The 27,235-nt window shown below is 43.7% G+C and overlaps 1 protein-coding gene across 22 annotated transcripts in view; it reads left to right on the top strand.

The window, feature by feature from the left end:
* LOC116068878 (zinc finger protein Pegasus-like) overlaps positions 1 to 27,235 on the top strand; it is a 118,402-nt gene that overhangs the window by 36,815 nt on the left and 54,352 nt on the right. For 3 of the 22 annotated variants that reach the window (XR_004109726.1, XR_004109729.1, XR_004109717.1), the window contains exons 2-9: positions 8,058 to 8,158; positions 9,591 to 9,718; positions 12,474 to 14,305; positions 15,810 to 15,928; positions 22,800 to 22,974; positions 23,948 to 24,131; positions 24,278 to 24,423; positions 24,995 to 25,111. The gene's annotated coding sequence lies outside the window, so the exon portion shown is untranslated. Of the gene's footprint in view, positions 1 to 8,057; positions 8,159 to 9,590; positions 9,719 to 10,083; positions 10,270 to 10,838; positions 11,570 to 12,470; positions 14,306 to 15,190; positions 15,290 to 15,809; positions 15,929 to 22,799; positions 22,975 to 23,947; positions 24,137 to 24,277; positions 24,424 to 24,994; positions 25,112 to 26,649; positions 26,763 to 27,235 lie in introns of those variants that run through there. The other 19 variants (XR_004109738.1, XR_004109739.1, XR_004109740.1 and 16 more) reach the window with 17 other exon arrangements.

Genomic DNA, 27,235 nt, shown 5'->3' on the forward strand with positions numbered 1-27,235 from the left:
ATGGCCAACCAATGACTGCCCCAAATTGAAGCCCATCCCATGGGCAAGATCCAGTCCCCAACACTATTAATGATACTTCATTATGCTTGCAGACAGGAACCTAGAATAATTGTCCTCTGAGAGGCTCCACCCAACTGTCAATGGAAAGAGATTCAGAGACTCACACCCAAACTGTAGATGATGTAGCTCAGGGAGTATTATGGAGAGTTAGAGAAAGATTTAGGGACCTGAAGATGACAGGGACTCTACAGGAAGATCAAGTAACCGGAACCCTTGGGGGCTCCCAGAGACTGAATCACCAACCAAAGTGTGAGTGTGGGCTGGGCCTCGGCCCCTGCACATATGTAGCAGATGAGCAGCTTGGTCTTTATGTGGATCCCCCAAAGAACTGAATCAGGGACTGTCCCTGAGTCTGTTGCCTATCTGCTTGCCTGTGGATCCCACATGCCTAAATGGACAGCCTTGTCTGGCCTCAGTGAGAGAGGATGTGCCTAGTCTCTCCGCAACTTAATGTGCGGGGTAGGGAGGTTGGGAGTTTGGGGGCTGGGGTGTTGGAGGACTGGAGGATGGAGTTGGGATGTTGGGAGGCTGGGGGCTTAAGGGTTATGGGGGTTGACACCCAGAAGGGGTTTTCCCATCTAAGGCAAATGAGGGTAGGACTTATGTAGGGAGTACTGAGAGGAGAGGAAGGGCTGATATCAGTTGTAAAGTTAATAAATAAATACCTTTAATAAAAATATAGATTTATATTCTTTTCAATCACACACATATACCTGTAAGTTGATAGATATGGTAATCATCTTATTGCCATAATGATCTTACAGTCTATACATCTATTAAAGCAGTGCAATATACACTGTATATATAGTTTTATTCATAAACTCTAATTCATAAAGCTGGAAAATAGGTCTTTTTCTCTTGTTCTTTTTGTTAAATCTTCTTTCTATTATTGTGTTATTTGTGTTCTTGAGGTTGCTACGATGTATCCAGGTATACATTTCTTCTTATTTTTCCTTGTACGTATTTATTGGTTACCTTAACATAAGTACTGATGTCTTTGTGGGAAATTCTTTCTTTCTGTTACCACAAATGCTGCTTGCTTATTATGTTTTTATGCACTACTTCTGAAGTAGTAATTAAACAGGCACAAATTTTGTGGACATACTTTTCATGTCTTTCACACTCTATAAGAAGCCCCAAATGAAGAAAAACAAAATGTAAAAATATGAAAGGGTGCTTCCAGTCATGGGAGCATGGTTACCTTAGAAAAGACCAGGCCATGGCTGCCTGAGAAAGGATGAGGTCAGAGACCCATTTGGCTATAGCTTACAGTGAGTGGAGCAAAGATGAGAGATAAGCAGAGAGCAGATTTATCCAGAGTCTTTAGTAGGAAAGCCTTCTAGGCTTCAGAGTTTGATGATAGTAGATTCAGGCTTATGGTTTTTAACCTTTTTATTTTATTTTTTGAGACAGGGTGTACTGACTAGTTTATGTCAAGTTTATACAAGCTAAAGTGCTCTGAGAGGAGGGAACCCTGATTGAGAAAATGCCTCCATAAAAGGGGGTTCCAGGCAAGCCTGTAGTGCATTTTCTCAATCAGTGATTGAAGGGGGAGGACTCATCACTGTGGGTGATGCCATCCCTGGACTGGTGGTTCTGTGTTTTATAAGAAAGCCACAAGGAGGAAGCCAGAAAGCAACTCTGCATCTGTTTCTGCCTCCAGGTTCCTGCCCTGTTCGAATTCTTGTTCTGACTTCCTTTGATATCTAACACTGATATGGAAGTATAAGTCAAATAAACCCTTTCCTCCCCAGGTTGCTTTGGTCATGGTGTTTGATCACAGCAATGATAACCCTAACTAAGATACAGGATTTCTCTCTTTAGTCCTAGCTGCCCATGGAGACTGATGTGTAGACCAGTCTGGGCTGAATTTACAGGGCTCCTTCTGCCTCCAAATGCTAGGATTAAAGGCTTATCCTTATCCCCCCAACTCCACTCCTGTCCCCTCTCTCAGATTGAGGCTTGTGTGTTGAAACAGGGACCTAGATTCTGACCTAGCAGATGGGTTGGAGGAAGCTCACACATGACAGCACTAGACCAGTTGTGAGGCTCTTGTGGTATCCAAGCCATAAATGCTAATTTGGTGGGATGAGACAAAACAACACAGTGTGTTTATCTTACAAATGGATACAGTCTTGCCTATTATTTTAACATGTAGAAGATATTGTCTTTTTCTCTTCCTCCCTCCCTCCCTCCCTCCCTTCCTTCCTTCCTTCCTTCCTTCCTTCCTTCCTTCCTTCCTTCCTTCCTTCTTCCTCACCCCCTCCCTTCCTTCCTTGTGTGTGTTAAGGCATGAGTCAGGATGGTGATGGTGTGTCATTCAATACTGATAACCTTAAGTCAATGTTACCTTCACTGTAGGGTACACATTGTCCTGATGTTGGTTGAGATCCAGGAAGATTGTACAGGACAATGAGGAGCTGTCTTCCATTTGCAGATTATCCTGCACACAGTAACACTTTGCATTGCTGACTTCTAAATTCTACTAATTGCTCTTCCATAACTTGTCAATTAGAAGTATTCCCATATAGTTTCAAAATTCCTTCACCTGTGTTGAAAATCTCTTTGTGATGGCTAATCTTGGTTGTCACCTTGACATATCTGGGAAGAGGAGATATCAACTGAAGAATTGCCTCCATTGGATTGGTTTGTGGGCATATCTATATGGCACTCTTGATTGTTATTGTGAGTGCTCATATCATCATGGGTGCTACTGTCCCAAAACAAGTGAATCTGGGTTGTATAAGAATGGTAGCTGGGAAAATCAGGGAGAGAAGAAACCAGATAAAAGCACTTGAGTTGCCTGAATGAAAGTCTTTAGCTCGGAGGGTGAAGGAAACCTTTTCCTCCTCAAGAAGCTTTTGGTCATGGTATTTGCGATGGCTATTCCTCGTTGTTAACTTGACTATATCTGGAATGAAGTCCAGAAATGGAGGGTATATCTGTGATCCAGATATTGAGACATAGTAGCCACGAAAAGCTTGGGTTTAGGCAAGGTAATAAATGCCTTTAATCCAAGGAGACAGAGGCAAGCAGATCTCTGAGTTCAAGGCCAGCCTGGGACGGATCAAGTTCCAAATCCAAGCATGGTGGTAGACACCTTTAATCTGGACCATACCTTTTGCTGGAGGCCTACATAAGGGCAATGGAAAAAGGAAGTATTTATTCTCTGTTTCCACTTACTTGCCAGCATATCTGCTGGAACCTACAACTTCAGGATTTCAGCTTGTACAGAAGACTAGCTGAAACAACTAGCCTCATGGGACTGAGAAACTACTAGATTCTTGGACTTCCCATCTACAGATGCCCTCTGTTGGGTTCGTTGAACTGCAGACTGTAGGTCATTCCAATAATTTCCCTTAATATATAAAGACATTCCATTAGTTCTGTGACTCTAGAAAACCCTAAGACACTATTTATAGCAACAGAGGAGTATCTAGAACACTTTTGTTTTCTTAGAGCTCTCATCAACTGTTGATCCCAATATAAAAAGCGATCTTACCATTGATGCATAATCCAGGCCGGCTGGCATCCTCAGCCTAAGGAAGGAGCCAAGATGCCAGCATCAGAGCAGTCTCTTCTGGTGAAAACAGTAGGTTTAAGGTGTGATATGTGACCTATCCAGAACCAACCACATAAAACAGTACTTCAGCAGAAGATCTTCCCAGTCACCTACGTGATGGAATGTGGGGTATGCATTGGATTTATCTTTTATACCTTGTAGATCTTCTAGCAAAAAACCATGCCAGTGAATGCATAATTAACTTCTGATTCCTTACAAGTGGTGAAGTAGAGTAGAGAAGACCAATTATTAGATATTTATTGGTTTATTTAGTGATCTATTTCAAGTACCACTCATGTTGCCATTTACCAAGCATGATGTCACTTACTCCCTGGAACAGAATGACCAGGAGCAATAACACAACAGGTTGCTTCCCATAACTATCTACTCACTGCCACACACACTTCTGTAAGATCTTGCTGGCTTTCCTATCCCACCTGTAGTTTAGAGTTTAAAATGACAATTCAGACTCATTTTGTTTCTCATGAGTGACCCAGGACAGAATTCTTCCAGGAGCTAACCTGGCTCCAGTCAACTGGTGACATCTTACTTCCACGCTCACTGGGGTAGTAGTTCTTACTCCACAAAGGATCTTGTAATGGCGGTGACTTCACACAGCAAGTCCTGCTAGATTTCGGAGTTGAGAGATTTCCTTTCTACTTCCTAGATGGGGATAGCATGTGCAGAGAGAGCTTATGCACACAACTTTGATTGTGTGCTTGCTGCTTTCTTGTGATGTTTTCATTGTACTTCTTTGATCACAGTCAGCTATGCATCCCAAAGGCTCCATCTGTGTCCTCAGAGGAGGGATTAAAAGCAAGTACAACACACAGCATGAAGATGCTTTCCTAGTGCTAATTACCTTGTTTATTTTCTGCATCTCATGAGAGCATCCTCATAAGGGTAAGATTGCCTTCCAGTTCTGCGCAGGGCTGCCAAGGGAGCCTAAGACAGCACCACAGGGATGAGGAAAAGGGAAGCAGTGCTTCCTATTTAGGATTAGGTAGTACTTATGGATGCCCACTCTGTTTTGTAAACTTTCAAGTATGACTAATGTTGGGAATTGGCCTGGTGCTGTGTACACAAATGCTAAATTCTGAATGCCAGGATCTGTTTGGCCCCCGTACTCCAGCCTCTGTGTGTGTGTGTGTGTGTGTGTGTGTGTGTGTGTGTGTGTGTGTATGTGTGTTTAAATGAAAGTGGTTGCAGCCAATTACTGGGAAAAATAGAGGTAGGTGGGGTTTCAATTACTGGGATGGGAGTCGTAGGTACAGAGACTCGGAGCAGAGAAAGAAGAGGAGGAAGAAGCAGAGAAGAGAAAGAAGGAGAAGGAAAAAGGAGACAGAGAGAACAGGAAGTCTCCATTAAATGTGATGGACCTGCAGGACATGGCTGAGTGAAATGCTCCCCCTGAGGACAGACTGATGGAGCAGAAATGGCCCAGGTGAGACTCAAATAGCAAGTACTTGGGGAGCACAGCTGGAGAATTATCAGTCTAACTTACCAAAAAATAGATTATGCATAAATTTGCCCAGTAATTGTTCTAAAACTGATTTAAAACTCCACAGTACTCTGCCTTGATTATTGGGGGCCTGGCCAGGTCATATTAATAACTGATAGTTATTAAATAACATTTAAAAACCATTTACAGTATAAAGTATAGAGAGTAAGGTTGAATTCCTTTGTATCCATTACCAAGTTTCACAATTGACATCAATCTGCTTCTGCTTGTAATCATATCTATTCTTTCTCCTTTTAATGAGATCAACTGAAGTAACCCCAAAAGTCTTCCATGTATGTATGTATGTATGTATGTATGTTTGGGACAGGGTCTCTCCATTCAGTTCTGGCTGTCCTGGAACTCACGATATAGACCAGGCTGGCTTCCAACTTGTAGAACTCCTCTTTCAGCCTTCCAAGTGCTGGAACTAATGGTGTGTGCCACCCTCTCTAGTTTCTCGGATATCCTTCTTTCTTTGTGATCAAATTTACTGTTAGCTATTTCTCTTTAGCTTCTGATATTATGGAGAACTTAGACTAGAATCAGTGCTCAGAAGGGTCCTTATTTCCTCCTTCACGCATTGGTTGACAGTTAGGGCTTCTCTCCAGGATGTGACCATAAACTCAAGTTAAACTCTTCAACTGTAGCCCAGAAAAGCGTGAACTGTAGTCTACCCCTTTCCTTTTTTAAATTTTTTTATTGGATATTTTATTTATTTACATTTCAAATGTTATCTCCTTTCCCAGTTTCTTTCCTTCCTGGAAACACCCTATCCCATCCTTCCTCCCCCTGCTTCTAAGAGGGTGTTCCTCCATCCACCCACTCACTCCCACCTCCCTGCCTTTGATTCCCCTACACTGGAGCATCTATTAAGCCTTCAGAGGACCAAGAACCTCTCCTCCCATTGATGCATGACAAGGCCATCCTCTGCTACATATGCAACGGGAGCCATGTGTACTCTTTTGTTGATGGCTTAGTCCCTGGGAGTTCATGGGGGAGGGTCTGGTTGGTTGATATTGTTGTTCTTTCTATGGGGTTGCAAACCCCTTCAACTCCTTCAGTCCTTTCTCTAACTCCTCTACTGGGGAACCTATGCTCAAGTTTTCACATATTCCAGGCTGGGTATTTGAACTCCCTGGGTAGTGTCTAGCCCTCCTGCCTGTGTCTCCCAAGTGACAGGGTCATAGAAACGTGCCCCTGTTCAAGTGGACTAAAATTTGGGTACAGCTTCCTCAGGACTTTCATCTCTTTTCAGGAGGAGTAAGAGGAAGCATGATGGTGTGAACCACAAACTGTAAAGCTTGTCTTAAACTATGCTTAACAGTCGTTGTCATCCTATTGTGCTTTCGCAATCGCCTGGCACTTCTGCTGGCCTGAGTGCTTTAGCTGGTGAGGTCATCCACTTCTGAGAAGCAGAAGCCCTTCTGCTTCATTGTCTTTCTTAGCCTGTGGCTGCTGCACTTATCTATGCCTGTTCAGTTCTGGAAATGTGAATTAAAGACATTCCAGTGGATCACCTGGGTACCACGCATACCCTCCTTTGGCTCATTATATAGAAGCAAATGTACCTTCTTTCAATATTCAGAGTTGTGGTGGTTTGAATACGCTTGACCTAGGGACTGGCACTATTAGGAGGTATAGTCTTATTGGAGTGGGTGTGGCCTTGTTGTGGGAAGTGTGCCACTGTGGGTGTGGGCAATGATACCCTCCTCCATGGGAGCCAGTTTTCTCCTGTCTGCCTTTGGAACAAGGTGTAGAACTCTCAGCTCCTCCTATACCATGCCTGCCTGGATACCACCATGCTCCCACCTTGATGATAATGGACTGAATCTCTAAATCTATAAGCCAGCCCCAATTAAGTGTTGTCTTTATAAGAGTTGCCTTGGTCATGGTGTCTGTTCACAGCAGTAAACCCCTAAGACAAGAGTCAACAGAGTCAACAATCCTACCAGGATACTTACTGCTTTTTTTGCTCATTGGGTACATGGAAATGGAAAGATCAAAGTGCCCATGTACATAGCAGAGCTTGAGATATTCTGTGTCTTACAGAGACTTCTTTCAAAAAAGATATAATTCCTTTGATTATCAGGGTATCTAAATCCATATGGTTTGGTATTATGGTGAGGAGTTCAAATTATTTCAGAGTTGCACTCCGAGCTGGAGCAACTCTATGTTAGCATTTTTGTTTCTGTACTCTAGTGTATCTTGATTTTGAGTATAAACTGCAGCTGTGAAAATGTTCCCTGATAGACCATTTGCCACCCTGCTAGAATCTCATTTCCACCAGCCAAAGTTCTTTCTAACAGGCTGTCAGTTTCTGGCAATGTGTTAAACCCAGTGGGTCCCGCACGACCTTGTGCTCTTTGCCACACTTACTTCAGGGAATGTATATGACTTTGTGTGATGCGAGACTCAAAGGTCCATGAGTCAGACACTATGCTGGCCTTTGGATATTAGGAATGATTAGAGCCTGTGAGAAGGAAACATGAAGCTGTGCCTCATGCCTCATGGCTACTGTCGGTTAGGCTGTGGTTACAGATGGGGTGTACTCAGTCACTTTGGCACTAGCCGACCTACCGGTCTTCTTGAGAATGGCAGTATTGGGGGCGCAGGTTTGGTTTCTGTACTGACAGAGCAGAAGTTATGCCAGAACTACAAATCAGGAACCCATGCTTAAGACGCATGTGTAGTCTTGTCTCCTTCCCTGCTTCCACAGCTACTCTGGCCATGTCCACTTGCATCAGAATTGGAGCAGCCAGTCACAGGGAATAGCTAATGATGATTGGCCAAGCCAGTTCATTTTCATCGTGATGCTCCTCTAGTGGCTCTCTACGTGCAATATGGAACCTGGATACTCTGTGTACACTCCTGCATATAATCCACACTTTTCCTCCCACACATCTGTGAATGATCTTTCAATCTTTCTCTTCCTAGATCCCTGATGACTCACTGACCTGTTCACCAGTGCCCTTGGATCCACTCATCATTCTTACCATGTTCTACTCTCCCATCAAAGAGCAGAAATGGCTGAGAAGGTAAGGCACTGAAACCTCTGCCCACTGAGGGAATTCCTCTTTATTGCTCTTTTGGGGTCATACTGTAGCGGGTTTATAGTCAGTAGCAGTTTATTTCATCTTTTGCTCCATAACAAGCAACCACAAGCTTGGGTTTCCTCCTCCCCACTGCATGAACGTGCTCCAAGGATGGACAGCATAGTTCTGGGCCTCCTGACTGTGTGAATTGCTGTGACCTTCAGCCCTGTTAATAATGATATGAAATTAACCCCTGTTACCTTCCTTTGGGTTTTGGTTGAGACAATGGGCAGGTCTGGATGAATCCTAATTAAGGTACTATAGACCCTATCCTGTGCCATGTGGGTACATGTGTAATATAGTGTGTGCACACATGTGTGTACGTAGATCAAAACTGAGTGTCTCCCTTAATGACTCTCTTCCTTATTCACTGAGGCAGTATCTCTCACTTGGACCCACTGCTTGCTGATTAGGCTAGTCCAGCTAGCCATCTTGATCGAGATTTCCTCTCTTTCTGTCCCCTTAGTTACATGTGGGCCACAGCACCCACCTCACATCTACACTGGTGATGGGCTTATGAATTTCAGCCCTCAAATTTGCACTGCAAGCACGTTCTCTACTGAGCCATCTTTCAAGCCCCATGCTTTCTTCTTAGTAGGGGTATAGAAAATGATAATTTGCCCTTTACTTGGGAAAAAGAATGACCTATCTTCTTTGGGTCACTGATTCTCAAAAGTCTTTGCTTTAAAAAAAATGAGACTACAAAAAGGATTTTCTAAGATGCAGAATTCGATTATTTTTCTAAGATGCAGGTAAGATTCCTTGGAATAGTTTTTGTGTGAACATAATGCACAGGTATATGAGCATATGGGAATGTTATAGTGAAATCCTTTATTTTGTCCAATTAATATGATTAAAAATTAATATCACAGAGAACACAAAGTCCTCTTTGCTATGGTGTATCTCTGGGTCTTGTTGTTTATTGCAAATGCTCAGAAGTGCACATAACTCCAGCGCCCTTGCCTCTTCTTGATTCTGTTTGAGTGACATGACATCATTGGTATGGTGGACCAATGCAATCCATTTTTTATTTTTATTGTACTGTGACAACTGGGATTATAAACTCTGATCCTCACAGACAGGAAACATTTTGTTCCATGTAAATGGGATTCGTTTTGACACCCAATAAGTTCTAGTATAAGGATATTGTGCCTGGCACAATATCTTCAAGTAGAGACACCATGTGGCTAAATTTTGTGTAGTCCAATGTCATCCTTTAATATTTGCCTAACTCTTGTCAAGTCCAAAGTAGCGTATTCAGTGAGAAATGGTGGACCCATCAGCTCCATATCCTTCAGGTATTCAAAGATGGTGCCAATCTCTGCCCTTCCCCACATTTGTAACAATCTCTCATGCACATATTCTGGTATTTTAGACTGTTCTTCCCATTCTTCATGGATGAGCCTGGCGGATGACCCCCTGGATGTTGAATTGGCAGTTAAACTAACCATCATAGCATCTATTTCAGTTGTGCATTTTGGAGACAGGACAATGAGGACTTAGGTAAGACTGTGGGCCTAGGTGATGATATCTGTTACCTAAATGAGGGCCAGGGAGCCACTGATTATTTGGTTATGTAAGTACCACATCAGCTAGGGAATTCTACCAACCTGGGGTTCTCTGGATATGAATGTCAAATCAGAGTACACATCCAGCATTTTTAAAAATGTTCACAAATTCTGCATCTTCAGTGCATGGTTGCCTAGATAAATGACCACAGGTCTTGTGAACAGGAATTCCAGCATTATTATTGTACTCTCCCTTGCTGAGGACTTGACCTCTCTTTTAATTAGTGAGTTTCTGGGTTAGGACACTGTCTCAGGCAACAAGATTTATCTCATCTAGTCTTCTATCATCTATCACAACAGTTCTGGCATTTCACCTTTAGTGTGGCTGTAATTTTCTCTGAAGTTCTACGGAGTCATTTTACCACCATAATAAAGACATCCCCTGGAGCCCCTGCCAGGAAGGCAAGTCATCTCTCACCTCAGGCTTCTTCCATGTAAATATGCCCATTCTTCTCCAATTTTATGTTTCACCTTCTGTGACCTATCATCCCCAAATCCAACCATAAGCAGTCTTGGCTTGGCTGATACATATTGGTCTGGTCCTGCAGTCCCAGAGGAGTGTCATCCTTTCTTTGTCTGTCAAAAGGGCCCCTGATGTGTGTTATTCTGACTTGAGTGTGGTTCTCTGGGAGGAGTGGGAAGTAGTGTTGATTCATGGATGACTCATGTCCTTCAATAAACAGAGTCACATTTGCAGACCCAGAAGCCCCCAGGCAAAGTTTCAAAGTTGTGGGAGCATTGATTCTGATGTCCTGTTCACCTCTAACTTGAAAAGCCTCACCCATCCGACTAGCTCCTTGACATTGTTGTAGGAAAAGCTGCTATTCTTATAAAATTACATCATTTCCCACAGCATCTCTACCTTCCCACTGCTGGAGATTAAGAGTCTCCCAGGTATCATAGGAAGACACTAATTTCTACATTTAGCTTTCATAAACTCACATTGTCTTCCTCTAATGTATCAATAACTCAGCTGACAGCCATCAAATACCATTGTGCTCATAACCAATGCCTTTTTTTGCGTTTCTGAAAGCTTGGGATATTGCATCCACCAGGGCATCTCTCCCGGCCACATCCCCTCCGAGTTCATCACCTGTGAAAGCTATGGCAACAACACTTCTGTACACACAGGCAACTGTGTTTGGCTACTGCAGGGGTCACATTCTCTTCAGCCTTACTGATCTATGTGGCAATCTCTCTCCTCCCTCTGTCCTGCAACCAACTCCATGAGGTCTGTTTCTCGGGAAAAGAAGAGCTGGAGGTATGGATTCACATGTGTTTACTGTGGAGTGACTGTGGTACCTCTGCTGACAGAGGAGTGAACTGATGGCAGAGTTCCCAGGCCTGGAGCACGGTGAGGTGCTTTCTTGCTCCTTGGGCTTGGTAATGTAAGCAGTCAGCCTTCTTTTTGTTCCTTCTTCTCTCTCCCACTTCCTTTCTCCTGGACATCTTTCTTTCTGGGGACATCCTCCTGGCTGGAAGAATATCACCCAGAAGTAGAAGTGACAAAACTTAATTCCCTTCTGCGGGCTCACTCTTCATGTCTGAGTCCATGTCACCAGTGACTTTTGCCCTATTCCTAAGGCTTAGGAGTAGGGACCTGACTTCTGGATGAAGAGCTCTGCTGCTGGGACCTCTGGGACTACCCACTCCACAGATCTGCCACTGGGATTTTATGGGCACACACACACATGCACTCGCACACTCACATGTACACGAGTTCACTCCTAAGAGGCAAGGAAGGAGTGGAGCGTTCCTCTTGCTCATCTCAGAGAAGGGAAGCTCCTCTCTATGGCAGGCTTTCACCAGGATGTGATTTCTTTATCAGACAACCATGTCATCGTTATCTTGAACCCTGTAAAGAACCCCTGTGTCCAGCAAAGCTTGCCTGCTGTCCTCATTCCTGAGATCTCTTAACTTCACAGTTACCCTCCCTCTCTTCCCATGCAGCTTGGGTCACTGATGTTAGGCTTAGCTCCCCCTAGTGGCAAACAAGGCAAAACATACCGGGGTCACAAAAGCTACAGTTCAAATACAACTGAAAAGGTACAGCCTCAGGGAGAGATGGAAAGGACTCATAAGTCAGAGGATGCTAAACTTTTGTTTTAATCACTAGACTGTCTGCCCAGAAACTGTGATATATATTCTGTTATTATTCACAAAAATATGACTGATGAAAAAGAAATAAGACAATTCTATTGCATTTGAATTGTGGTATAAATGAAGCTGAATGCTATAAAATACACTGGCCATAGCAATTTGAGTGAAACTCACATGTTTAACTAGTACACCTGATGGGTAGTTATCTCTTGCAAACAATGGGGGGGACGGTTGTGATGCAAGGAGGCTTGGGAAGCTCTTCCTGCAACCAGTTTCATGTGGTCCCAGGCTGAAGTCACATGTTCATGCCGAGAGGCAGATGATCTCAATTAATTATAGATTCTTTCTCTATAAGCTTAACTCTGAAGCCACCAGGGAGAGGGTGCAAGCAGTGCTGGGCAGAGCCAGGACAGTGGGGCAGAGGACCAAGGGTCTTGGAGGTGGACAAGGGTGTGAACAAACAACTTATCCAGCTGTTTTTCAGGCACAGCTTTCTGAAATTATATTTTGGGAGTTCATAGGGAGATCTCTGTCCCAGGAATGGCAGTAGGTCAGGAAAACACACATTCCTTCTGTATTTTCTGTAGCAGATGAGAATGTATTAACTCAACATCATGGGCAGGAGCTTGCTTTATGGGACTATCAAGACAGATACACATGGAGAAGCTCACCCAGCTTGCACTGTGCCATTCTGGCCAGCATAAGTGCACCCTGGCACACGAGTATATTCAGTGTGTGTCCAGGTGCTTTTTTCATCCAGAGTGTGCACTGAGGTAAAGTCATGGCCTCCCAGGACAAAGGGCCAGACCACCCACACTAGAATCCATCATGAGCACAAGGCAGCACTGTCAGACTGTCACTGTCATATGGTCCGTATGATTCAGGTTGCAAAGTTTCATCATATCTTTCAGAGCTCAAAGCTCAGGTCTGTGCTGCTGAGTTGGCATCCCAATGGTCTCAGTCTCCACAGGTTTGTGTGGTAAAGTTGAGAATATTATCTACTGCCTTCACCAATTTCCACACAACAAAGAGCAAAGAGAGGAAGGTTTTTATAAGAATCTCTTCTTGTGTGGCTTAAGTGTCTCAAAACCATCAACTGAAACATTTCCACAATGGGAGAGAACAGTAAGCAGATTTCAGGCCACATAACTTTAATTTTTTTTTTTGTCAGTATACCATGCATTATTCTGACAGTGACCAAGGATAATAAAAAAGAAACAGAAACTCATCACCTGGACTAAACCTCTTCTCATCCTTATACACGCAGCCCAGCCTCGGGGCATCTCACTGATATATTGTTTTTTTCATGCTCAATGTGGTCATTTCGAGAATGTTAGCATAGACCTCTGTGGGTGAAACTGCTACGTCGGGACAGGAAATGAACCAGTTCTAGATCAGCCTGTGAATATTGGGCTTCCAAACAACCAATATGTCCAACAACTAGCTGAAACCTAAGGCTGCTTCTGTTACATGGAGTTCCCAAGAATATTTTTGAAAAAGGACTAGCTGTCACATAGCAAAAACCAAATACTGAGTTGGTTTCCAAGGACAATGATACTCTTAAGTGACTCCAGCTCCTAAGCTATTTAAAATCAGCTTAAGTACACACAGTAAGACTCCAAACCGTTCACCTCTGGTTAGCAGCCCATCTACAGTTTCATCCATTTGGAATGAAAGAGGAGACTGATGGCATCCTTGGAAAGATTGTAAGTCTAGTCTAGGGGATGGTCAGCTGTGATCTTTTATACAGAAAACACTTTCTGCTGGCAGAGCCAGATGGCAGGCAGGCAGCACTCTAAATTTCATGTTGGAAGTTGCTCATGGGAAAGCTCGCACTGGATCCTCCGACTGAAATGAATGTTTTGGAAAAGACATCTGCAGAGTGAAGAAGTGGACTTGGAGTCCAGCTGCCCCCAAGTTTAAGGATGTTTTGAAGAAGTGTGAACGTTGAAAATTGAATCTGAGACCATAGCAGGGGAGTCACCTTCGTGTACAGCTGCGCCTTTATGGACATGGTAATGATTGGCCCTCTTGCAGAAGCTCTTATGGCACATACCACTGCATATAAACTCTGTGCCAAAGTGCCTTTGCTCAACCCTCATGGTCGTGTATTTTGCATGATAGTTTCACCAGCTTACAGCAAGGGTCAGCTAAGATTTGTCTGAGGAGAGAAAACTAGAGGCGCCGGTAGATTGTCTTTGTGAACCACTCAGAATAACATCATGCTTCTGGACTGACCAGTATAGAATCAGCCCTCACACTCAGGGTTCATGTCCACAATTTCACATAGACAGCTTTTCCATTCAGAAGTACTTCACTGTTCAGGTAAAAACTGATTATTTGTGAACACTTTATTATCATACAAAAGAGGCCCCTGTGCTGACCTACACCAGGAGATGGTGAACCAGTGGCTCCTTCTAAGGTATGTTATGTTTGATTATTTTAGTATTTCATAATATTTCATCCTTCCCTCATATTTTTGGTGGCTTATGAAACAATGCTCTCTAGATTTCACTGCAAGTGGAAAGTTGGCTTGGAAACTCTCTATTCAATTATTCCTGTATATATTTGAAAACAAATCTTTTTTATTTTTTTGGAAATTTTTATGGGAGACGATAAAAATAGGAAATTTCAGGTTTCAGATGTTTTATTGCATTCTTGTGGCATAATAACAGCTTCATTAAAAATAACTCCACAGTACAATGTGGACGTTGTGAGGCGCTTAAACACTCATACCACCGGCTTTCTCTGCAGAGTGGTGTGCAGGGAAGCTGTGCTGCTTTGTAGTTTATATTTCATTCTGTTGGCTTTGTAAGGCATTAGGTTACCACCCCCTACTACATGATCATACAGGCCGAAGAGGCTGCCAGTTGTATGCTGTGGAGGATGGAGGATCTGGACACTTCCTAGCTGAGACATCCATGTACTGAGGTGCTGGAGTCAGCTTCCCTTATGGGAAGGGCAGAAACTCACTCTGGGGACAGCTCTTTTCTGTAGTGTCCTGTTTGGTTGCTGGAAGGAAATATGTTGAGGGTAAGGATGAGCGTTTCTCGTCTGAATTTGGAAAATGATTTTAGGATGATGAGCCTGAGAGTGTGGGGAGGAGCCAAAAAGGCATCTGTCCCATTGGTAATTTTTATAGCCCACTCTCCTTTCCAGCCTCCCGAACAGCACTCAAGTGTCTCAAGCAGTGGGAAATTCAGTCTCCAAATGCAGTGCCTTCTGTCTGGGCACAGCCCGGCATTGGAGTTCTTCCTGATGTGGGGCTGAGATCTGTCTTACTTCAGTTTCCACCCCTTGTTCCTAGCTATATGTCTGTGGTTCATGAGAACACGTTTCCTGCTCCACAACAATTGTGCTTACAGATGCAAGGCAGTAAGGCAGAGTGGGAGGATGGAGCTGGGGAGACAGAGCAAGTCTCCTTGACCCTTGGTCTCCTTCGCTGTGAAAAGGTGATTGTGAACCTGACCTGACCATTCAGGGTTCTGGGGAGTTGGGAAAGTATGGTCAAGACATCAGAGCATGACCCAGCAAAGTACAAAAGCCAGTAGCACAGGGCCAGCTGCATCTTTATCTACAGTCTGACCTCTGTATACACGTCCATTCTTGTCTGTTGTAGCTTGGGGCTCTCCACTTATTTCTTTCTCATTAGCTTTGTCTTACCTCACACATCTCCTATCTTTTCTTAGAGATGTTGTCTGCTATGGAATGTGGGGGAACTTCTCCCCTAGAACTAGTCACTGAACAGAGCTTGGTCCTCAGAGTTGTTCTCAGTTAAGACCAAATGCTGAGTAGCTGTCTGCTGAGGGGATCACAGGTATCTCACGGCATAAAAACCATGGGGCTTTGAAACTGTCTTATACTCTGTTGAAGAACAGTGCGTTGATTTTGTGAGTCCTTCTGTCCTATTTTGTATCTTACCTCAGTGAAGTGATGGCGATTTCCGCAGGAAGGACATAGAACCTCAGAGAATGTAAGAACTCACTAAAGTAACAATGCTGGTTCCTGATCTCTGCCCACTGCCAGTCCACTTTCATTCTCTGAGGTGGGTGCTCTCAGCCTCCTGTGAACTTCCAGTGCCATTTTCTAGTATCCCTTTGTCTTAATTAGGGATTCTATTTTTGTGAAGAGACTCCATGATCACTTCTATGATCAGCAGCTCTTATAAAAGAAAGCATAAATTGGGGCTGGCTTACAGGTTCAGAAGTTTAGTCCATCATCATCAAGGTGGGAAGCATGGTGGCATGCAGGCAGGTGAGGTGTTGAAAGAGGAGCAGAGAGTTCTACAGCTGGATCTGAAGGCAGCAGGAAGAGAAAGTCACACTGGGGCTGGCTTGACTATTTGTGAAACCTCAAAGTCAGTGACACACTCCCTCTAACAAAGCCACACCATTCTCTGATAACCAGGGATTCAAATCTATGAGCCTATGGGGGCCATTCCTATTCAAACAATCACATTCCACTCCCTGGCTCTCATAGGCTTGTAGAAATATCATAATGCAGAAATGCATTTACTCCAACTTCAAAAGTCCCCATAGTCTATAATAGCCTCAACGTTGTTCAAAAGTCCAAAGTTCACAGTCTCTGCTGAGACTCATGGCAGTCTCTTAACTATAACCATCTGTAAAATCAAAATGAAAAAGCAGATCACATACTTGTAACATACAATGTCACAGGATATACATGACCATTCCAAAAGGGAGGAAAAGAAAGATAGTGAGGAAATAATAGATCAAGGCAAGACCAAAAACCAGCCGGGCAAACTAAACTCTGTATCTCTGTGTCTGACGTCAAAGCACTCTTCAGGTCTCCAACTCCTTTCAGCTTTACTGACTGCAACACACGTCTTTCTCTTGGGCTGTTTCCACTCCCTGTTGGCAGCTGTTGTGGATTCGTACCCCAGGGCTCTGGCGTCTCCAACATCTAGAGGTCTGCAAGGCAATGCAGGACTCTCTTCCCAGCTTCAGGCAAAGGTCTCGCTGGGCTTCCATGCAGGGACATCCCGGCCACACACCTGGTCTCTGGCTTCCAGAGATTCCATAACCCGTCTCTTGTATCCTTGACTCTAAAGTCAGAACCACTGGGCAAAGCTGACAAGTTCTTCTTCTTCCTAGAGCTGGAACGTGACCACTTCATTTAGATACATTGTTACCAGCCTCCTAGTTTCCCTTAACACCTAAGCTTGGCTATCCTAGAACTTGATCCATAGTCCAGGCTGGCCTCAAACTCAGAGATCTGCCTGCTCCTGCCTCCGTAGTGCTTGAGCTAAAGGGGTGCACTACCAAGTTTATATCAATGGCCACAGTTATTTTTGTGATTTTTGTAATTGGAAGTCCAGAATGGGAGAGACACTGGAGCCCAAGGCTGCCATGACCCACCGTCTTCAGGAGAGGTGAAGAATTCTGCAGGGAGCTGTTAGTGCTCCTTCTCTGCTCATGTTTGCTGTGTTTAATCTCAGTGTTGTGCAGGGTACAGGAGAGACAGATGTTAGCCTTCAAACACAAAGGTCAGCCTAAAGCAGGTCACAGCTGTCTTACTTAGCTAGTCCCTAAAGAGTGTTTTCCCTGCATAGATCTCACTGTTCATATTCAGTTATCCTGAACACTTCCCAAGATAGCATGTGGATTCCCAACACTCAGTAGGGTGGTTCACCAGACAAACAGAATCGCCAGTCGTTTGTTGAGCCCTTTTTTTTTTTTTTTAAGCTTTACTATTTTCCCCTTAATTTATGTATTCACCTTACATCCTTATTGCAGCCCCCTTCCTCTCCTCCCAGCCTCACCCTCTCTCATTACCTCCTCTCCTCCTTAGAGAAGGAAAGACTCCCCAGCCTCATGAGTAACAGCTCACCCTGGCACAATCAGGTCTCGGCAGGATTAGGCACATCTTCTTCCATAGAGGCCAGACAAGGCAGCTTAGCTAGGGGAAGGGAATAATACAGCGGCAGGCAACAGAGCCACAGTCAGCATCCTGCTCCAATTGTTTGGGGACCCACGTGAAGACCAAGCTGTACATTTGATATGTATGTGTGTGTGTGTGCACGCGCACGTGTGTTTGTGTTTGTGTGTGTGTGTGTGTGTGTGTGTGTGTGTATGTGTGTATGTAAACATATGTATAAGGGGACTAGGTCCAGTTCATGCATGCTCTTTGGTTGGTGTTTGAGTCTCTGTGAGCTGCCATGGGCCCAGGTTAGTTGACTCTGTAGGTTTTCTTATAGTGTTCTTGACCCCTCTGGCTCCCTCCTTCCTCTCCCCACTTCTTCCACAAGACTTCATAGGCACAGCCTAATGTTTGGATGTAGGTCTCAACATCTGTTTCCATCAGCTGCTGTATGAAGCCTCTTAAAAGACAGTTATGCTAGGCTCCTGTCTGTAGACACCATAGATGTCCCTCAGTCAATGAATGGATAAAGAAAATGTAGTACATTTACACAATGGAGTCCTACTCAGCTATTAAAAACAAAGACTTCATGTAATTATCAGGCAAGTGGATGGAACTTAGAAGATATCATCCTGAGTGAGGTAACCCAGACCCAGAAAGACACACACATGACAGGTGCTCACTTATAAGTGAACATTAACCATAATGTATGGGATAACCATGCAACAATCCAGACCCAAAGAAGTCAAGTAACAAGGAAGGCCCAAGGCAGGATGTTTAAATCTCACTCAGAAGGGGAAATAAAATAGATTTTGGAGGTGGATAGATGGAGGGAACTTGGCAGAGGAAGGGCTGGGGAAGGCAACAAGATGGACGATCAGATGTGGGGAGAAGGACAGGCAAGAGGACTGGGAGAGAGAATGAAAATTGGTGGGGGAGCATCCTTGCTGGGATGGGAGATTCTAGGGAGTCCATGGGGCTAATACTAGCTAAGACTCCTAGCAGCACGGGATATGGAGACTGAAGTGGCCACCTCCTGCAGCCGAGTGATATTCCCAGTGGGGGAAAAGGGAGCACCAACCCACCTACAAAAACCTTCAACCTAAAATGCCTGTCTATAAGACATGCAGACATAAAGATGGAGCAGAGACTGAGGGAATGGCCAAGCAGTGACTGGCCCAACTTGAGCCCCATCCCATGGGAGAGAGCCAGTCCCTGACACTGTTAATGATGCTCTGCTGCGCTTGCAGACAGGAACCTAGCCGCAGCTGTCCTCTCTGGAATCTTTTAACTTTCCTCTAAATAAAGGGTTTTCTCCCCCAAATCATTTGAGAAACATTAAAATTATAATAGAATCCCAGTCCATACTCAAACATTTAATAATATATAAAAGGCAAGTGGTTATGAAAGGAAAGATGTGCCTGTGGCCTGTGCTCCATATCAAAAGCAATAAGCTCTGAACATTGGCAAGAAAGGCAGGATGGAGACTGTCCAGATCCTAATAAAGGCTCCCTCTCTCCACATTGCTTCTTTTCCAGGGCATACAAAAACAAGCATAATAATAAATTTTTGCCCATAGGTGCCAAAGCTTGTATTGTTCTATTTCAGACACTTTCCTTTGTTGTGTTTGGGAACAAATGTCCAGCTCTGTGGGAGGGGGGAGAGGAGAGATACAGAAAAAGAGAGAGAGAGAGAAACAGAGACAGAGACAGAGTACTCATGTGTAGCTGGATGTGAAAAATGGCTTCACAGAACTTGCAATAATTTGATGAAACTAGCAGAAGATTTCTCTTGTGTGTGAACATGGCCTATGTTTATTTCCTGTCAGGAGCTGTTTCTGGACAGTGTAGTATCAATTAGCATGTAGACAGTAAAGGGATGGCATCTCCTTTGAGGATGCCAATGGGATTTCAGGGATGGGAGTCTACTTGGAAACCGCAAGGAACACTACCAGAGCCTAGGACTAATAAGTCAGCATTACTCTTGATTTGAATGGGCTGGAGTAAGGGGCTGGTGTGTGGGCATGGTTCCTGAGACCTGGAGACCTTATTCTCTAGGAAACCTCCAGAAGGAGGAGCCCAGCCAGCTTAAGATAGATTCTATCTCCTTCTCCCATCTCCTGTAGGACTTCTCATTGACCTAGCATGATAGTAATTTAGAGCGGTAAGGAAGCTTTGTGATCCATCCATGTAGCTGTCTTTAGCAGAGAGTAGGTAGAGATTAGGAGTGCTTGGAAGGGCGGCTGGACTGCCTGGAACCACCCGATGAGCTATAAATATCAAGGCAGGTAAAAGTGGGTGCATCCTGTTGAGCGATATGAATTGTAGGAATTATCAGGATTCTGCTCTTAATTCATGATTTTTTTCTCCTTGAATCATGATTTAAAATGCCCAATAACTGAAAATCATTGCTAACTCATTAGTGTGTATATAAGAGAGAGAGAGGGAGGGAGGGAGAGAGAGGATGTGAATCTTTGTGTCAGTGTGAGTGTGTGTGTGTATGTATGTGAGAGAGATAGATAGAATGGGAGTCTGTGTATGTGTGTAAGAGTGTGTGAGAGTATTTGTATGTGAATATGTATTTGTGTGTGTGTGTGTGTGTTGTGTGTGTGTGTGTGTGTGTGTGTGTGTGTGTTGAGGAAAGGGTGGGGAATAAATGGGAAAGCTATCAAGAACCTCTGTCTGAGATTCTACACAAAACACTTGAGATTTGGCCAGAGCCGGGGTGAGGCTACTCCTCACATGGCAGAGAGGACAAAGAGATGCATTGAAGGAAGCTTCTTGGAACTGGGCTGGGGGTTTGTACACAGGATTCAATTTAAAGCTGAAGGAGCCAGACTTTGGAGTTGCTTTGGGAATGATTGCCATTGTTTGGTCCAGGCATTTCGAGTTAGACCCTAGAGGGTGGAGAACAGGGCCTGCCCTGAAGGAAGTGGTTGTGGCTCCTCACAATGGGATAGTTCTAGGCTGAGAGGGATCTCCATAAGGAGCTGAGAGGGAGTAAAGTCTAGTCTGAAGCTTGCAGCTAAAACTGATTGACGGAGATAGGAGCAGTCTTCACTGAGTATGTCCTGGTCCTGGAGAGCCATCTTATCTTATAGCATCACTGTCTACATGAAATGATGAGATAAATTGCTATGCTGAAAACTCTTAGGAAACTGTCTGACACATAAGGATGTGCAAATCATTCATACAGTCACCATCTAAGAAACATTTATTTATTGCTTTTTGTTTTGTTTTGTTTTGTTTTGTTTTGAGACAGTCTCTCTCTGTGTAGTTCTGGGTGTCTTGAAACTCACTATGTAGACCAGATTGTCCTGGAAAACTGAGTGCTGGGATTAAAGGCATGAGCACCACACCCAGCTAAGGAATGTTTATTGAGTCATGCTCCAGGGCTCTGAGATTCCCCAGTAGGTTAAATGTTTGCAAGTGAGAGAATCTGAGTTTGGATTCTGGGAGCCCACTAAGGCCAGACATGATAAAATGCATCTGCAATATCAGCACACTTACAGTGAGATGCAGGCACAGAAAGCCCTGGGCCAGCTAGCCTGGGGAATGTAGAGGTGGAAAAAAAAGTTCTCAGACAAGGTGAAAGTGAAGACTAAGACCCAAGTTTGCTCTCTTGCTTCCACATAGAGTATGTGCTTACATGCATGAACCCCCCCCCCACACACACACACGCTCATAATAAAACAATTGCCTGTGCAAGGCTTATCAGGCCAGAGACTTATGAAGATCTTTGTAGATTAGACCTTTTATTCACATTCAACACTTTCCATATGTAAGGTGTGTACTTCTCAGTGTTTGCTGTGTTACAGGGCATCCCTGGGTTTCTGGTCTGAAGAAAGAAGGGCATGCCTATTGAAATGGCTCACACTCTCTGAACTGCTCCTACTGAAACAGGCCCGAGACCTTAACACCACTGAAACCAAGTTAGAGGGACTATTCTGACCTTAGAACCCAACACTTGGGTCCCACTGCCTGACAAATGGGGACAAAGACGTAATCCTCCAAAGATCTAGTGTATATAAGTCCAGGATCCTGGATACACCTTGCTTTGCTTTTTGGCTTCTGTGATTTTGAGACTCACCAATTTTTCTTATTAACTGAAGTTCATCAACAGAATGAGGTTTTTGTGCATAAAAGGCTGTGTGATTTGGGCAAGCAACCAACGCAGTTGCTAGCTAGCAACACAGACTCTCTGTTTGGCTTTAAGAATGTCCGATAGGGCTGGAGAGATGGCTCAGCCATTAAAGGCTAGGCTCACAACCAAAAATATAAGAATGTCCAGTGGATATACTATGCAATAATATTTCCAGTAGCATACATGATTCAACACTTCTCATGGGGACTGAAAAGTCTGAGGGCCTGACTCACTTGTAATGGAAGTAAAGCCTGGCTTCACTGGTGGAACTGGGCTTGGGAGTTAGCAAAGGTAGTCTTCAGCTATTTGTAGCAGGATGAAGTGAGAGTTCAGAGTTGTCCCTGAATAGAAGCTTCATAGAGGCTTAAAAGGCATTTTTATATTTTCGAAGGGACAGAGGCTATCCTGACAAGAGCCAAGACTCCGGATTTAATTTAAGCAGACAGAAACTCTCCATGGCTCCTTGAGAGACAACAATGATTCACCCCAACACTTGCTCTTAAACTTGTTCTTACAAGTTGTTCTTAAAAGTTTTCTTTAAAAGTTCTTAAAAGTTTTTTTAAGTATTTATTTATTATATATATGTGAGTGTTTTGCTTGCATGTATGTCTATCTATATACCAAATAGATGTTTGGTATCTCAGGCACACAGGGCACCAGATGTCCTAGTGCTGAAGTTAAAGATTACTGTGAGCTGCCATGCGGGTGCTGAAAACCAGACCTGGGTTCTGTGCATCAGCAGCAACTGCTCTTCACCACTGAGCCATGCTTCAGCCTATAATGCTTGGTTTTGGCATGGTGTCCATCCAGGGTCAAATGTAACAAACATACTTTGTAGGTCTGAATATCAAGGCTCAGATCTTACATCCTTGGGTTCTATTAACTGATTCCAGGAGAGAAAACTGGGAAGGCCACACAAAGAAAAGAAAACCAGCAAAATTCTGTCATCTCCTAGTTCCAGAACTCAGCAGGGAAGAGGCCCAGGCTTTCATACGGGGGTCTCACACTCTCTTGCTGAGAGTTCTGTTCATACCAGGCCTTGCATTTCCTGTTGGAGAGAACAGTCAGGTAAGACAAGTGCAGGACAAGAGAATGACAGGTATTAGTGAAATTGAGTGTGTTACCAACCGGGGTGTTGCCAGGATCAGCCACAGGGCCCAGCAAGTGAAGAACTAGAGAAATGTTCATCAGGAACATCTGGCAAGGAGTTCTGTCAGAGGGAGAAGACAAGAGCAGCAAACTCCAGGAAGGTCAGGTCACTCAGGACTAAGGGAGGCCGGGCGAGCAGAGTGCTTCATGGCATGCCAAAACCTACATTGTTCAACATCAAAACAGGTATCTTGGGAGCACGGGAAATGATTCTTATTACAGAACACAGCATGCATAAACCTTTGTCTCAAAAAAAAATCTACAGAAATCTAATCCTGTCTAGCAGAAGAATACTTAAGTTAATGCTACACTGGAATTGATGTGTGCCAAGCTTTGCGTGGCAATCCTATGATGCATTTTGTGTTTCTAGTTCATATTATAGCGGTTTCCTGATAAGTAAAACCATTTGTATATTTTTAATAATAGTAAAGAAAAATGAAATTTAAAATGTCAGTTAAGAAAAACCCTGAAAAATGTTGCTTGTTGCAATTCCAAGTCTGCTGTATAATTTAACAAAAGTCTATGGAGAATAAAATTATTAATAAAACAATAACAGACAAATTACAAATTTTCCTTTGTGGTGCTCAGATGACCTAGTTTTTTCCCAGGGAGGAGAGCCTGTACGCATAAAATTAGCTGTATTGCATTTCAATTTCATTGGTATTTTAAGAAGGTGATTAGCAGAGAAACACAAAATTTGGAGTATTTTTTAAATTTGGCATTGCCCCAGAATATTTATGAACTCTTGGTACTTAAAATACGTGCTACAAGGAAATAATAAATTATCACATTATTCTAAAGCAATAGCATACAGTTCTACAATTTCTTCAGAAATGGGTCACTAAGATAGCTGTACAACCAAGCTACTTCCTAATACAGATTTCTTTTCCAGCTCATGAATTTATGTGAGAGTCATTCATCAGAAGAGATTCAAATCTTGTCACTGTTCTTTCCTGGTCGCCTCCCTGGGCCTCATCCCAGCACCCACTAGACCAAGTGAGCCACCCAAACCAAAGCTTGGGAGCACCTGCTGGCTTTGCATTGCTAGATCTCCACTGGTTTCCTTGGACCTGAAGGTGAGGTGGGTCCTGTTTCTCTTGGACCTCGCACTATTTCAAAACTGAACATAGCGACAATTGCTCTGTCAAGCTCATGGGAGTTTTGAGGGACAAAACAAAAAGAGCTCAGAAGATATCACCTGATTTTATCTCTTTGCACACAGACACTGGCTCGTCAAGTCTGAGGTTTTTCTGCATATCTACGCCCTATAATTTGGGCAACTTGAAGCCTGGCAGCCTTGTCCCTAGACCTGTGGTCCTCTGTTGCATCAAGATTGGTTCCTGAGAGAAGTCTCTGGTCCCTATGATAGTAAGTGGCATCATTTGGAAATGCTGTGAGAAGCTGAGGGGAGGGTACCCGGTACTGCCACAGAGGAAGAGAGAGAGAGAGAGAGGGAGGGGGGAGGGAGAGAAGGAGAGGGAGGGAGAGAGAGAGATAGACAGGGAGGGAGAGAGGGAGAGAGAGAGAGAGAGAGAGAGAGAGAGAGAGAGAAACAGCATGGTCCAGGAACTGATGTGCAGTGGGAGAGTAGCTAAAGACAGGAGCAGTCTGCTTGCCTTGGAGGCACTTACTTCTTTAATGCTGTATGAGGTAGTGAATATATTTATGTTCATCAGAAAAGGAAAGAGGCAGTCTCAAAGGCTGAGATGTTTGTGAAAGCCACACAGATTAAGAATGTCAGAGCTGGGAATTGATCATGGTGTAGGTACTCATGTTTGCTAAAGCTATTCCCAACCTGCTGATTCTGCACTGGTCTTCATCAGAATGGAGTAAGAGAAGAGCAGCAATGGAGGTGTGTCTTAGGGTTCAGGACTTCTGAAGAAAAGTAATTCACTCTCTTGTTCATTCATTCATTCATTCATTCATTCATTCATTTTAGGTACCTGTATTTTATAACAGTCATGGTTTCTGATACCCCAAAATTCATAAGCTAAAATCATAACTACCATTACCTCAAAATGGGACTATATCTGGAGACAGGGTCTTTACCTTAAAGGTAAGCAGTATAAAATGAAATTATTAGCATAAGCTCTAGTCTAATACTACTAGCATTCTCATAGAAAGGAAAATTTGGACACAGATGGACTTTATTGTTTAATAAAATGAGGAAAAAGCAAAACTACTCTTTGAGAAGATGGGTGTGTACAGACCAAAGAGTATGGCCATGAACAGCCCTTTCCCTTACAACTCCGAGAAGGGATTAACCTGGCCAGCACCACCATGTTGGACTTCTGGTCTCCATACCACAGGAAAGCTGAAGCCCTCCAGTCTATGTGTAACTCTGTTTGCACAGCCCTAGAAAGCAAACACAGCCTGGCAGACAAGCATTCTAGAGAATCCCTCCTCACAACCCTGAGCACATTTTTCTGTTTCTCGGAGTGTCAGTTTCCCTCTTCCTACAGTAAGGTTGTGATTGCCTCCACATTGATTATGATGACAATGACTCAGGGTAGGTGGCACATGGAGATGGTGCTAGATTCAGAGAGCTGCCACCTGCACACCAGCAGATATTGCACAGAACATGCAAGAGCATGGCCTGCTTCTATTCCATTGCTATGGTTTGAGTGTGGTGTAAGAGATCCTTAGGGCCCATGACAGTTAGAAGTTGGTCTTCAATACAGCACTTGGGGAAATGCTGTGGAATCTTTGGTAGGTGGATTCTATGTTACTGCTGTGTGCTCTTGAAAGGTGTTTTTTAATGAGGACTCCTTGGTGTTTTAGGGGGAGGTACTAATTACACAAGCCCGAGGTTGGCTCTAGCCTCTATTTTTTCCCCTAGTGTTAGCATTCCTTCTAGGCTCTGACCCACTATAGAAGGGGCTGTTTGCCCCCTCCTCACTCTCTTGCTCTCCTACTCTCTTACCTTCTCTGTTTTTCCTATCCCCATTCCCCTCTCCCCTCTCTCTTCATATGTTCCTGGCTGGCCTTTCTCTTCTCTCTCTCTCTCTCTCTCTCTCCTCCCTCCTCAATTCCCTTCCCCATGGTGTAAATAAACCCTATTCTGTACTATATCTGTCCTATGGTTGGTACCTCAGGGGGAAGCGATGCTGAGGGGGCTGCTGAGGTACCCCATTCCACCACATCATACTGTGCCTTTACCAACATATCCTGGTTCTTTCTTTTTTATAAAACACAATGCCTAGGGTCCATATCTTCTTTCTGTCTTTCATGAGGATGCTTCTCATTGATTTGGAACTCATCCAGGTATTCCAGAACTTTCTCATTTCAAGGGATGTAATTACTTCTGCTAAGACCATTCTTCTACTTAAGGTCTTCTCCATAGGTTTGAGAACAGGCATCTCTTTTGGAGGGCTACCATTCAACCTATTCCGCCAACTATGTTCTATAAAGTGTTCAACTTAATCTCTATCATAGCTCCCTGCAGTCTCCATTTCTAGAAAATGAGCTGGGTTCTGACCATTAACCCAGGGCGGTGGCAGAGCTTGTATGACATTATTAATATTCATGGCCTTCAGGCCTCAGCCTGCCCTCCACCCATGCTTTGAGTTAAACATGATTTAAAAATGTCTACAGAGAACATCTCACTTGAAGCTATGAGCACCGCAACACAAGGTTTACCCGTGAGCATGAAGAAAAGAACTAAGCTCCCAATTTCTTTCACAAAATACCAGCTGCAGAAGAAACAGGATCTGCTTTGAAATGACAGCTTTATATTCCTGCATTGTGCCTGTCTTCACAACAAGGATGCTCACTTCTAATATTTAACGTACAGCTGGTAAGGGAAAATAGCTTTGAACTATTTTCAAGGATTTTGCCAAATACTTAAAGATTCAAAGGCAGAGAAAATTGTCGTTTTCCTCAGCAGATTTGCTCTTCCTGCTTTATTGTCTGGTTTCTTCTCACTTCAACAAAGATGTTTAAAAAAACAACAACACTAAATTGTATATGTGTTAGTGTTTGTGTGTTGTGTGTGTTGTGTGTTTCTGTGTATTTTGTGTGTGTTGTGTATTTGTGTATGTGAGTGTAAGTGTGTTGTATGTTATGTGCATGTTTATTGTGGGGGGTATGTATGGTGTGTGCATGTTTGTGTGCATTTGGTGTGTGTGTGTGTGTGTGTGCGTGTGTGCGTGTGTGTGTGTGTGTGTGTGTGTGCGTGCGT

The sequence above is a fragment of the Mastomys coucha genome, unplaced genomic scaffold (genome assembly GCF_008632895.1).
Source record: "Mastomys coucha isolate ucsf_1 unplaced genomic scaffold, UCSF_Mcou_1 pScaffold22, whole genome shotgun sequence".
NCBI classification, from domain to species: Eukaryota; Metazoa; Chordata; class Mammalia; order Rodentia; family Muridae; genus Mastomys; species Mastomys coucha.